The 14,668-nt window shown below is 38.2% G+C and overlaps 1 pseudogene; it reads right to left on the minus strand.

Moving 5' to 3' along the window:
• Nucleotides 1-6,550: 6,550 nt before the first annotated feature.
• Nucleotides 6,551-14,205, minus strand: LOC121406319 (annotated as a pseudogene).
• Between the last annotated feature and the right edge of the window lie 463 nt (nucleotides 14,206-14,668).

A 14,668-nucleotide genomic window follows, 5' to 3' on the forward strand; every position in this document is an offset into this window, starting at 1 on the left:
CTTAGCAATTTAATCTAGAACAGATCATACTTATTTCCCGGCGTCAAGGGTATTGGGACCTTTAGACCTTTCTAGTACGTTTGGTTTCCATATATATAAATATTATCATATGGGGCGTGAATGTTGCCGTATCAATATTTGCATCTATTGTAGAATAAAACGGTATAACTGAGGTAATCGGGAAAATGGCAATGATGTAATGACATGTTTATATTTCAATGACAGTATTACGAGAGGGAGCTCGAGATAGCGCGTGGGGGCGATGTATTCAAGAGAGGTGGCTACGGGGGTGGCTACCAGGAGAAGGGTGTTTAGGTGAGAGGGCGGATGGAGGTAGCTTGATAACATCGAATTATAACCTGTTCTAGTTACCGTCTAGTTAGGGAGGGAGCAAGGGGCGGCGGAGTGAATTTAGAAGTGAGGGTGGGCAGAGAGGAAAAAAGGGCATTTTTTATTTCGAAAAGGACACTATCTTAAAAAAAGAAAAAAAAATGACTTATCTACGGTAGTGAACCAAAATTTTGAGGAGGCTAGATGTCATCTAGCCTCCTCAAAATTTTGGTTCACTATTGTAGATAAGTCATTTTTTTTTTCTTTTTTTAAGATAGTGTCCTTTTCGAAATATCACGTAAAATTAAAAGAAGCTGCGAGCGAGCAAAAATTTTGACATTCTTAAAATGAAAATGTAATTTTAAAAATATCGTATTTCACCCTTCTCTCCTTCCTTTTCTTCCTTTGTTTTTTTTTGGGGGGTCGTAATATTTTTCGGGGGAGGGGGCTATAACCCCCCCCATCAGTATGTCACTGCTTATAGCTACCCCACTCACATGACTCATGAAACTTAAGGCACGTAGGATTATTTTCACATTTTTTTTCTTGATAAGATATTGTTTTCTTGTTTTCAAGGGATACTGTTAACACGTAACGGGTCAAAGGGGGCACAGAACACGTTCGTAATAGGCACATTCCCTGGCCAAAAAGGGGCACTGATTCGAGAAGGAGCACTTACAAAAGGCAAGGGAGCAAAAACGGTCCTGAAGTTCATAATTCATTTAGAGCATACTTCCGTATGATTTTTGGCCAGTGGCAGTACCGAGCAGAATTTGAATTCTGGAACTGACAAGATGAGGCTGAACTATATACATTTGTGTTTCTTGTGGGTGCTGATTTTTAACGGATGCCAAAAGGAAGCGGACATGGGGAGACAAGAGAGAGGGGGGGAGAGGAAAAAGAAGAGAGAGAGTGGAGGAAAGAGTGGGGAAGGGGGTGGGAGGCAGTGGTGGATGCATTTTCGAGGGTGATTTTTCTTGTTATTATGAACATTTATTGATTTTAGATTTTAAAGTAGACTTGACATTCTTGTTCATCAAAACCAGCCTTGATGTCATTATACGTACATAATTGTCATGATTGTGTGGGCGAGTCGAGCGCGCGAGAGGAAATCACACTTTTGATAATATAAGGATTTGGTACTAGGTATGTCACTTTGATCGCGGGGGTAATCGTTTTTTTAACCGTCCTGTATCTGAAATTCTTCCTCCTCCTCCTCTTTCTCATCATTAGCTTCTTCTTTCCTTCTCTTTCTCCTCGCCTTTCCCTTCCTTCCTGTTTTCTTCATTTTTTTTTGCGGTGGGGGAGGGGCTGGCCCGGCACCCCCTGGATCCGCCAATGAACTGCAAAAACTCCGGTGTTGATTTAACACCAGCAGGGAATCTATATATGTCCACACGAGAAGTATTCAGTTGAAACAACACCAGATTGGAATCAAACCGATCTTGTTTTAATACTAATTGGTGTTATATAAACACATTTTTAGTGTTAGACCAGAACGAAACTGGTGTTTTTTAACACTTGTCTGGTGTGGACATAATATAGATTCCGGGCTGGTGTTAAATCAACACCGGATTTTTTGCAGTGTGGTTAAATGTGTGGGCTGCAGAGAGAATATTGTCTCGCAATGGGGCCACTTTGCAACCAAGGAAAAAGGAAGAAAGGGAAAGGAAATAGGGTAAACTATTATATTTTTTCTGAACATCATATAAAAATTTAGCACAAAATTAGATCTTTGTATAAAAACTCAAATCTCGCTCGTTGCATTTTAGAAATTTTGCCCCATAAGGAATATAGTTGCCCCCCTCAAAATTGTTTGGTTTATTACGGCGCTGCATAGAATTGTATTTACCTTCAAAGTGCCAAATACAACCAGAGAAGTTGTAACCTTATTTTCAGCCCCATTTTCTTTCCTAATCATCGTTCTTAATCTTTGAAAATGTTGTGATCACATGTAATCCAATTCCTTAATCTTCTTGAATAAACTGTAAATAGTGTTTTTCGATCCGATTCTTAATGAAACAAAATACAAAAAGGGCCCTGATCCTAAAATCTTCATTCTATCTTAAGAAAAAATAATGATATTATGAACAATAACATAATGATAATGTTGCATAAACTAGATAAAACAAACAAAAATGATGAATAATTTCCTCTTTAAAGAGCGCGTCAGATTCGAGACGCCTTATACCCCTTTCATATTGCGCTTTTCACCGGCGAAGTTCGCCAGCGAAGGGGAAAGTGTCCAGTATGAAAGGTACACAGGAGAACTTCACCGGTGAAGTTCGCCGGCGAACTTCTCCACCTCTAGAGGTGGATAACTTCGCCGGTGAAACAGCCAGTATGAAAGCAAACCGGAGAACTTATCCTCTTTAATGACGTCAGAGGTCAATTTTTTTTCTCTCCCAAAGACCCCTGTACCGAGATTCCACGCGCGATAAGTTGCAAGCTCAGCTGAATGCTATGTTTCAAATTCTGATTTGAAGTCGCAGGTTCCTGTATTCACTCTGAAATCCTGTATATGCTCGGTTTTGATCTCGAGGATCTGTATTTCACCAAGGTTTCATTATAATGTAGGCGTAACAAAACACTTTGTTTTTGGCTGAAAATCCCAGTTTGTTTACCTCTCGAAAGTATTTCATGCGAAAGTTCCCCCTTTATTATGTCAGCGATAAATATCGAGCTTCTCGTGGCTGCTGCCATCGCTCTTGTATTAAGGCGCCGGAAATCATACATAGGCCGCATCAGGATCCTTCCATTAATGTTAAAGTGCGCATGGTAATGTAGGTAACCTGTTATTCACTTTTATGTATTCACACCCCCCCCCCCCATCACCACCACCAATATTTCCGATTCCCATCCCTCCTCCTATCCGCACCTCCCATCCTCCTTCTTTTCTCTCTCTTTTTTGTCTCTCTCGTTCATTTTCTTTCCTATACCTTGGTCACATTTGCTCTACGTGTGGAGCGTTGTGGCCCAGTGGATTAGTCTTCGGACTTTGAAACAGAGGGTCGTGGGTTCGAGTCTCAGCCATGGTGCAATTTCCTTTAGCAAGAAATTTATCCACATTGTGCTGCACTCGACCCAGGTGAGGTGAATGGGTACCCGGTAGGAAGAAATTCCTCGAATGCTCGAGCGCTCGATCAAGGTAGCCGTGCTAAAGCCGGGATAATAATAGCAGGGCCCGCTGGGAGAACAGTTTTTGGAACTGAAGTGGCTACAGTGTGGGTATATATGCCGCTATTATTATTATTACTACTACGGCGGCGGTACGGCGAGTCTAAAACAGCTGTTTTATTAGTTTCAATTCAAACCACCTGTATGTAGTTGGTACAAAAAAAAAATGTTGAAACGGCTGTTTTCGACTTGCCGTACGGCCGCCATAGAGCAAATGTGACCATGGTATCATTCGCTTTTTTTTATAGGACAGCCTATTCTGATTGAAAACAAAAATCGTGATTCGTTAATGTAAGTGTGTCGTGTTTGCCAGAAGATTGTAACCCATTTTCATACTCTCTAGGCACAGACCCTAACTGAGGCTGTGATCAAGGGTGGGTCTTGAGGAGGTTTTAAAAGAACTTATTACTTAAGTCTTCTTTTTCGTAACTTCATCACACAGTGATTATCATTCTGACTAATCTCACTCCCTGAATTTCAGACCGTTCTATTTCAAGAAACCGGGCTATGTTGCTAAAAAATAATCTCTTCATGTGGGCATGACGTGGTCTAGTGGTTCTGACTCTCGTCGTTCAAACAGAGGGTCGTGGGTTCGAATCGTAGCCATGACGTGTTTTCCTTCAGCAAGAAAGTTATCCACACTGTACTGCACTCGACCCACGTGAGGTGAATGAGTACCCGGTAGGATTAATTCCTTCCATGCATTGAGTGCCGTTGATGGTAGCTCGAGCTAAAGCCGGGATAATATTAGCAAGCGCTTTGTATCATCGGGCAAAAAGCGCTATATAAATCCAGCTATTATTATTATTATCATTATCATTATTATTATGTAGGCCTAAAATAATCTATTTCACTTATGAATAAAAACGTCTAGGCAAGATGCCAACTGTGAATACATATATATTTTCCACGGGTAGAATCTATATAAACAAATCAAGTCCAAGCAAATCAAATGCACGCACCCTTATGTATCATAAGCCAGAAATACAGAGATAATACAGTCAGGTTCATGTCAATTTGGCAGAGCTCCCATTAATTACTGAACTTTTTGCGAAAGTGTTATTGCAGACAAGGGCGTTTATGTTGCAGAAGAAATCGCCGCTGATATTCACTATCACTCTCTCTCTCTCTCTTTCGATCCGTTGTCTTTCTTTCTTTTATTCTTTCCTCCTTTCTTTTGTTCTTTCATTCTTTCTTTTTTTCCCTTTTTTCTGTATTCATTCATTTATTTATTCTTTTTTCTTGTCTTTTCGATCCCTCTCCTTTCTTTTCCATTGTCTCTTTTTTTTCGTTTCTCTTTTCTATCCCTTTTCATTTCGAATAAGTATAACAGAGCATTTAGGACTGATTGGCAGTGTATAGATTTTTTTATTTAATAGGCCTATATTTATGTTTGGATATAAAATTTGTTGAAGTGCAACTGCTTATGTCTCATTTAAATGCATCTTTAAAAAAGCTGAAAAATGTACAAAAAATATGCTAGTAATTAAAAAATTACAAAAATAGGACTTAGGATAAATTCCACACATTTATGTCAGTGGGTTAGAGATGACTCGGAATGGCGTTAGCTGGTGCATGTCTCAGCTCTTATTTGCAGAGGTAAAATGACCGGCTAAAATGAATATGACTAGAAATGATCACTTGAGAATTGAGTACATACAGTCAGAGTAGATAGGAAATATATCACTCTGACTCAGAATCGAGTTGATTATCTCTACGCTATGCAGAATCAAATTTCTGGGATCGACAAAAATATTTTCATATTTTGAAATTAAAAACACAAATATATTACAGTTTATGCCAATCTTGCATCGACAAGACTTCTGCAAATCATTCTTTTAAAATTAAACTGAGAACTTTGATTTTACATCCGATATTGATTTTTTATTTAATGCTTGTTAGTCTTTCTCCTCTTTTTTCAAATGAGTAATGTCATCGATACATTAGTCTCTTGTTCAAATCAAAATTATGTGTGGCTAGACTTGTCCTATAATTATGTCAAAAACTTACATAGTACCGGTTTGTGTGATTAGGCACTTTCAAAAAATAAAGACGAGATACCTAAACCTTGTAGATATAGGGAATCAAATACATCAAAGAAGAAAGTTCTTTGGAATATCTATTAGAATATGCCCTCGTAAATTCCACTTCAGATTCATTATGTTTAGTTCACATATGTTAAAATTACAAGAGATTCTGTCTAACACGTCGAAGTCGGTTTTTCACAAGTCGAATAATCGCCGAACTTTAAGCAATATTTGAGACTAGATTATTTATTTCAAAAAATGTGTTGCCGCATCTTCTAAAGTAAAATATGCCATAATCGAAAGCTGGACCACTCGGCAGAACAGTTGTGCTGCAATGGCTCAGCTGAGTAGGGCGATCCATCCAATGTTATTTTATCATGTATTATATTATGTTGTGATTTTATATGTATTGTTTTTATATTGGTAAATATAATAAAATAAAATAACAAATCTCTGGTGCCACAGAGATTCGACTTAGGAGGAGCCACCAGCCATTCTCACAATGTTGCTTTGCATGGTGTCTAGAAATCTTTATTGATTTGACTTGGAATATGATCAATCCCGTTCCACAAGTAAGAAGTTTTGTTGTTTAGGATGTATCTAAATTCAGTTACGTCTTCGACACTACGAAAGGGGAGATGGGATTGATCTATCAAAAGAAAGGTAATGTGTTTGAATCATACCACCTCAGTATGCATACATAGTAGAAGCTTGCATGACATCTAGCTAGCTGAACATTTTTGTACAGAGGAAATTATTTTTATATACACTGTAGAAAATTTATCCTTAAAATAAAAGAAGTTCCTGCAGCAGAGTCTCGAGAACACCTGTAATCATACCAGATTTCGTAATCTTACAGGAAATTGGTAGTTGGTGTATGGAACCTTACAAATTTTTCTTTTCCCCTTTTAAAACAGACCTGTTGAATTGCAGAAAAATTCCTCTTTAATAAATGATTCTGCAAAATATTTTGGGTTTTTTTTCCTGTAAAATCAGGGGGGGGGTTAGCAGTGTAGCTGGTATCAGAAACAGAAGAGATCCATAATTCGGTGATGTACCTGCATATATGTCGCAACAATGAACGATAAAAGGCTCTATGAGGCTACATCTACAAAGTCCTTTATATCCTTTATTTGATTGGAAAATCTTCAAAAATTGTTTCATGCTATATACAGTCCCATCGACGAACCTACTCCAAACCGACCGATGGCATGCCATTGGAAATTACGTAATTTAGCATGGTCGATCTGGGGTCGGTATCATTGGTGTGGTGGTAGCCTTATCAAGCATGGATATAAAATAGCCCAGATTTTTCGGGGGATGTATGTAAGTTTACTACACTCTATAATTTATTTCCAAGCTATAAGTCTATTCATAAATTTCTGATAAGAATTCCTTGATGTGATCCCCTATCTGGATGGGAGAGTCTTCTTGGAGGAAATGGTGGCCCTCGCACCTGACCTTCTTCTGGTTGGGCCAATCTTCGGTGATCCTTTCGATCCAGTCACTGAGGATTCCAGGAGTGGCCAGGATGCAGAGTTTGGGTAGATCCGCCGAGTCCTTGAGGAAAGCGTTGTAGGCCGTAGCTCTGACGATCATTTCGTCCGGGCCATCACCCAAGATGGGGATCTCGCGAGGCCATGTCAGGGTCGGACGTCGGTCCTCCCCCGGGGTTCTTGAAGGGCTGGCGGTAGGCATCCATCTCCTCAACCCGCAGTTTCCGGATGACGGCGAAAGGGATGAGCTGTTCCACAAACATGTTCTGCTTCAGGACCATCTCTTCACCGGCCTCGGAGCGGATACCCTGGAAGGTTTCCCGCAAGCTGTACTCGTCGAAGAGCTCCCACCCTGGAAGGGCTTGTACGATACTCTCCATATGCACCAGACCTAAAGGAAAGGACAATGTTCACAATTACAATCGTATATTACTACGCATAGTTTGGCGGTGACTTTGCTCAAAGACAACCCCTCGATCCCTGGATATAATAAAGTCCATCAGAATAATTTCTTATAAATTTATGTTAATAAAGTCGGTTGTGAACCCGGGCTGTAAATTCATAGTTTGACTCTTGGTGGTTAATATACGCACTTGGTACCCAAAACAAATGTGAAAAGTTATATTTTTAAAATGAAAATGTTCACAAATCTCACCAAAATTGTGTACGAAATTCTTCAACTTCCCTTAAAAAATGAAAAAGTGTTCCAATGACAAACTCAGTTTGTTCGCTCCCTCAATTTAGAGTTTCTTTAAAAAAGGTTACACGTCTCCCCCCCCTCCCCATCCTCTAAAAAAAAAAGATCTGCATATACGGCCATGAGTAAATTATCTTTTTATGTGAATCTCTCTCCTGTATTCTTCCTCCGCTAAGGTCGGAGATCAACGGCGCCGTTGGAAGGGCCGCTATTCATTTAAGGCTCTAATTGATGCAATCATGAAGTACTGAGTAAGTTTTGACGAGTTGTGTGGAGGTTGCGTAAGAAGTATAGAATAAGCGTATGTAATTGGGCTTTTGTGTTGCTGCTAATACGCTCCGGAGGTAGAAAAAGGACCGAATCAAGAAATAAACATCCTCTTTTAAATATTTTAATTTGATATGGAACTTGAAAAGCCCATGTGTAACCCCCTCCCCCCTCCCGGGAAACCAGACGTCCACCACAGTCTGGCGACTGGCTAACCCTTTCCTGTTCGAGATGTGACCAGGATATCACGTTATATATTGCCATTCAGCAAAAAGGGATTTTCCCGCAATTGAGAAGTTGTATATTTGTATTAGAGAGTGCCGTGTATTTTTGCGAATTATCTCCCCAATAAAGTGCCAAGAATCGCCGGCGGAACAAACTGGTCGTGTTTCGCGGAAGCAAAATTCATATATAAATTTAGAGCAAGAAGAGTGAAGGAGTTTCTCTTTTGAGAAAAAAATAAAGAATAAAAAAAAACACAAAGCTACCTTCCTTTCTTCCCTTTCCTCCCTTCCCTTTTCCTTTTCTCCTCTCTTTTTTTCCTTCTTTTTTTTCTTTTTGGGGACGTTTTGGGGGGGCGACCGCCCCCACCGCCCCCCTGGCTACGCGCCTGCCTGGTGCTCGCATTGTCTGTTAAATGAGATAAATAATCATGTTCAAGGGGATAGAATGGCACTAAAACAGCCCGTTTTCACACTTCTAGCTTATTATTAAATGTAGTTGCATATGCTTTTTTATGACCACGTAAAGTGATTGCCTCCATTTTAGGTATGAATGTAAACAATTTCCAGTCCGTGCTTACGTTTGCAGCAGTGAATTGCTGAGATATTTATGCTCTTCATGAATTCTTGAATAAAACAGTTTTCAGGGGCCGCGGGAGCGGGGGGGGGGTGGCTTCAGACCCCCCCCCCCTTCAAAAACTTTTTCAAAAAATGTATAAATGACCATATGGTTGTGATTTTTACATGGTCAGCCCCCACCCCCCCCCCCAATTTGAAAACCGTTCCGCGGCCCCTGGTTCTTAATTTTTTTTTACTTATCCTGAAGCGCTTCATTTTGAATATAAAGAAACTTAAGTGTCATTCAAAATTTCAAACTGAGGGCGCATAACAGGACAGGAGATGAATGTATACAGGGAAATGACATGAAGTTTAATACAATTTGATAAAAAAATATTGTACTTTTTAATTATTTAATACGACACGAACGAAATTAGGAACCTGTTTGCCCCAAAATTATTGTTGTTTAGTAATGAGCTGAAAAGCGGGCGAAGTTGACTTTATGTAGGTGACGGCAAAATATGATATAAAGATTTTACCCGCCCGGAGCCGACCAGACCAGAAGTTGCGCGATCAATTGAAAAAAAAGATAACTTATATATATATAACTTATAACATATATTTACTTCGGTCTAACCTTACTCAAATTCATACCGTAATGTATACAATTTTAACTTTAACTGGCAAACAATGGAGAACTTCAATATTGTCATCTAACCGCGCGCAGCGCGGAAGCAAAATTCATATATAAATTTAGAGCAAGAAGAGTGAAGGAGTTTCTCTTTTGAGAAAAAAATAAAGAATAAAAAAAAACACAAAGCTACCTTCCTTTCTTCCCTTTCCTCCCTTCCCTTTTCCTTTTCTCCTCTCTTTTTTTCCTTCTTTTTTTTCTTTTTGGGGACGTTTTGGGGGGGGCGACCGCCCCCACCGCCCCCCTGGCTACGCGCCTGCCTGGTGCTCGCATTGTCTGTTAAATGAGATAAATAATCATGTTCAAGGGGATAGAATGGCACTAAAACAGCCCGTTTTCACACTTCTAGCTTATTATTAAATGTAGTTGCATATGCTTTTTTATGACCACGTAAAGTGATTGCCTCCATTTTAGGTATGAATGTAAACAATTTCCAGTCCGTGCTTACGTTTGCAGCAGTGAATTGCTGAGATATTTATGCTCTTCATGAATTCTTGAATAAAACAGTTTTCAGGGGCCGCGGGAGCGGGGGGGGGGTGGCTTCAGACCCCCCTTTCAAAAACTTTTTCAAAAAATGTATAAATGACCATATGGTTGTGATTTTTACATGGTCAGCCCCCACCCCCACCCCCCCCCCCCAATTTGAAAACCGTTCCGCGGCCCCTGGTTCTTAAAGTGTCCCCTTTTCGGGTCTGAATATCAACAATTTTCAGCTCGCGCTTCGCTCTCGCATCATTTCGGTTAATAAAATACGTGTGGTCTTCATGAATTTCAAAAACAAGCCTTAGAATGCATCTCTTCATGTCTGAATATCAAAATAAAGTGTTAAGCTCACTTCAATGTCTTAGTGAGATGCGTATCATGTTTTTGGCTACAAAAAGTTCTTCATGTGTTAATGTGTATTCTAAAAAAAAAATATATATATATATCCGCACGCGATTGACACTCGCATTAGATGACTATGGTGAAAAATGAACTCGCATGCTCGTCATGAATTCCGAAAATATAGTCCTTACAATGTTCGTTTGGGGTGGTGTCTTTATTCATTTCATTTATTCAATTTAATTAATTTCATTTATTTATTCATTCATCCAACAAAATTTATAATGCAATAATTACAATAAATAAAACATAACATCAGAAATATAAATGACGTAAATATTCAAATGAATCAAATATAAAGAATATACCTCTGATACAGAAGATGATATTTCCAATTTTATAATAACAATATGCAAGATATGTTGGGAAAATGGACTGGCCCACTGAAAAGCAAAGCTTGTAAAGTGTGGACCACTCAAGAAGAAAAAAAAAGTATATCACTTAATCTATATGGGCCAAAGGAAGCAGCAATACAAAATGGATAATGAAATAAAGATATAAAAAAGTATTACAGTATAGGAAATTAATATCAAAAGGTGAGCAGAGACAAAAAAGACACGAAGACAAAACGAAACAACAACAAAAATAAGACACACAAAACAACAGAGTAAAAATAAACAAACATTGCTGCACAAACTGCTAAAATGGAGAAAGAGAAAGGCAAAGAGAGTGAGTGAGAGAGAGAGAGAGAGAGAGAGGATGATAGAAGTGTAGTCAATCTAACACAATCACCGAGGGTAATCTGTAAACAGGTAAACATTAAATGAACAAACAAATCATAGAGGTAAAGGAATCAATGTGAGGTATTGTAAGACTGTAACAAAATGAATTTTAATTTTCTTTTAAATGGATTAAGAGAAGGAAAAACTTGATATCTGGGTGAAGAGAGTTCCAAAATTTTGGGCCCCTATATATAAATGTATTTTGAGCGAACAGCATTCTAAGCATAGGCAAATAAAGATCATCGCGACGTCTAATAGAGTAATTGTGTGAGGAGCTGTTTTTTAAGAACCTGTCATGAAAAATAAGAGGAAGCATATTATTATTGTATTGGTACATAAATTGCCCAAGCTGGAGTAGGTAAAGATCACCGATCTTCAAAATTTTGTTTTCGTAAAAAATAGGATCAGTGTGGAAACATACATGGAAAGAAAAAACAAGTCGAAGTGCTTTCTTTTGCAGCAATAAAATCCTGGTAAGTAAAGTTTGATGAGTGTTTCCAATATAAGAAGACCGTAAAGAAGATATGGTAATACTAAAGAAGAGTATAGTGTGAGTAAGGAAGCTAGTCGACGGGAGGAACATTCTTAATTTATTCATGACACAATATTACGAGAAATTGTTTTGCAAATATTGTCAATATGACACTTCCAAGAAAGTTTATTGTCTACAGTGACACCTAAAAATCAATATTCGATACACATTCCCATTGAAAATTATCAAACTTAATACTATTAGGTAATGAATTTAAGATGTTACTATACAACATGTATTTTGTTTTTTCTTCAATATTAAGAGAAAGTTTGTTACTTCTAATTCATTCGAGTAATTTTAGGCAGTTCTTGATTGTTTGAACAAGAGAGTGTGGGTCTTTATCAGAAAAAAATAAATCGGTGTCATCAGCAAAGATTATGAAAGACAACATATCAGATGATCTGCAAAAATCGTTAATATATATTGTGAAAAGAATAGGTCCCAAAAGGATTCCTTGTGGCACACCGCAATTAATGTCCTAAAAGTTGGATAAATGGTCATTCAGTGAAACAAATTGTTTTCGATTGGAAAGGTAATTCCTGAACCACTCCAAAGCCTTGCCACGTATACCATAATGAAAAAGTTTGCTAAGTAATATTTCGTGGTTGATTGTATCAAAGGCCTTGGATAGGTCAAGGAATATACCAACCATATGAGAAGATTTATCTAAGACATGAGCTACCTTTTCAATGAATGACAAAAGAGCATGAACGGTACTGTGTTTTTCTTTAAAGCCGAATGGAAAATTTGAGAATATATCATGTTCTTTTAAGAAAGTGAAAGTTCGAAAATATATGATTTGTTTAAAATTTTTTAAAAAGAGATTGGACGATAATTATTAACACTCAGCCTGTCCCCCTTTTTATACAATGGGATAACTTTAGCGATTTTCATAGAATCAGGAACTTGCCCGTTAGTTAAATATGAATTAAAAATATGAACTAGGGGAATAACAATGAATGGAATAATTGCTTTTACTATAATGTTATTAATATCGTCATATCCAGAGCTTTTCTTGTTGCCTAAGTTAGAAATAATGTCCATGACTCCATGAATATGCGTTGGATTTAAAAAGAGCTATAAAAAAGAGCTTTAGCTATATATTAGGCACTTTACAGTTTTATGATTATATGTTGGGTCCCCCCATGCCTCTGCATTTCGGGGCACCCAAATCATTTATTATAATGATAGATATTTTAAAATATGTATTTGTGTAGTGATTTGTAATTAATTCACTAAGAAAGAATTTAAATTAAATTGAATTGTATAGAATTGAAAATAAGTGTAATTTGCTGACCTTCTAGTCTATTCCTGTGTTCATTGGACCAGTGAAATCCCAGGCCTGAACCCCAGTCATGGCACACTATGCTTACCTGAAAAAAAAAATAATTATTTTATATAGGTGAACTACTCTCGGTTTTTTTTTTTTTTTGGATTGTCAACAATGGGTGTCATATACTTTTCGTAGGCGAATGCTAAAACTTTCCCTGATGTTCATTAGTCATGATTTTATTTAAAACATGTAAATAATTAAATAACACAACTTTTAAAGTTGTGTTGTATAATTATTTACATGTTTTAAATAAAATCATCACAAACAGCAATCATGGCAATTAGTTTCCTCGTCACATAATCTACAGAAAATCGACAACATCGGCTTAAATGTTAGTGTAGCATCCATAGCAGAAAATATAAAAATAAGAGTTGCATTTCTATACCATTATATCTAATTCAGCGTGCAAAGTGTGAACATCAGAAAGGGAGCGAAGTGAATGTACGATTGACCTTTTGTACTTCCTTCTTTTAAGGAAACTCATTACTCGTTTAAATGACAGTTCAAACGCATTCGATCATTTTAGCAACTGTAATGAATAGAGTAAATTAGATAAATAGTAGGATGATTGTTATGTACTTATTTGTTAAAAACGACATTTGTAATACTACAGGGGCGCAAGGGTGGTGTCAATGGAGGGGCGGGGATGCAATTAAGACAACCCAAAGAAAACATCATTTTTTAAATCTTGTAATAGCAATGGTATCAATGGTATATTGTCCCCATAGTCCCCTGTGTTTTTAAAATTTATGAGGACAAAACTGTTTCTTCCCCACCCCTATTTCTTAAAGCCATAGCAGGGTGTTAAATCTACCCCCTTTAAAAAGTCGCGTGAAGTAACTTTTCTGGTAAGTTGACGGTATCAAACCAAGCAGAAAGATATCGGTAGTGATCAACAAAACGGTAGGAATGGTTAGCGAGCTTGTTCGAACGTCCCTGACCAATAAGATCAGGCGCAAGACACCGAGCGACGGGTTCCACGCGAGGTATAATATTCCTCCACAGGTATGAAGACGTCGGGTTACCATGAAGGAATATAACTGCGTGTTTATTGCCACTGGTTTTTACAGCATCCGAGTCGTAATACGACATCTTCTCACCCAAGACCTCGGCTGTCTGACATTTTCCCCACCACTCATCGGCCGTTACAAGCGGTGGTAAGGTGGACTGAGACCGTGATGAGACAACTGTGGCAACTCTCTTTACCCTGGTAGCCACATTCTTGTATCCGAACAAGGTTTGCAGACGACTTACTGCACAACGGACCGCCATCTTAGCAATTTAATCAAGAACAGATCATACTTCTTTCCCGGCGTCAAGGGTATTGGGACCTTTAGACCTTTCTAGTATGTTTGGTTTCCATATATATAAATATTATCATATGGGACGTGAATGTTGCTGTATCAATATTTGCATCTATTGTAGAATAAAACGGTATAGCTGAGGTAATCGGGAAAGTGGCAATGATGTAATGACATGTTTGTATTTCAATGATAGTATTACGAGAGGGAGCTCGAGATTGCGCGTGGGGGCGATGTATTCAAGAGAGGTGGCTACGGGGGTGGTTACCAGGAGAAGGGTGTTTAGGTGAGAGGGCGGATGGAGGTAGCTTGATAACATCGAATAATAACCTATTCTAGTTAGGGAGGGAGGAAGGGGCGGCGGAGCGAATTTAGAAGTGAGGGTGGGCAGAGAGGAAAAAGGGCATTTTTTTTATTTCGAAAAGGACACTATC

This window comes from Lytechinus variegatus, chromosome 1 (assembly GCF_018143015.1).
Source record: "Lytechinus variegatus isolate NC3 chromosome 1, Lvar_3.0, whole genome shotgun sequence".
NCBI lineage: Eukaryota > Metazoa > Echinodermata > Echinoidea > Temnopleuroida > Toxopneustidae > Lytechinus > Lytechinus variegatus.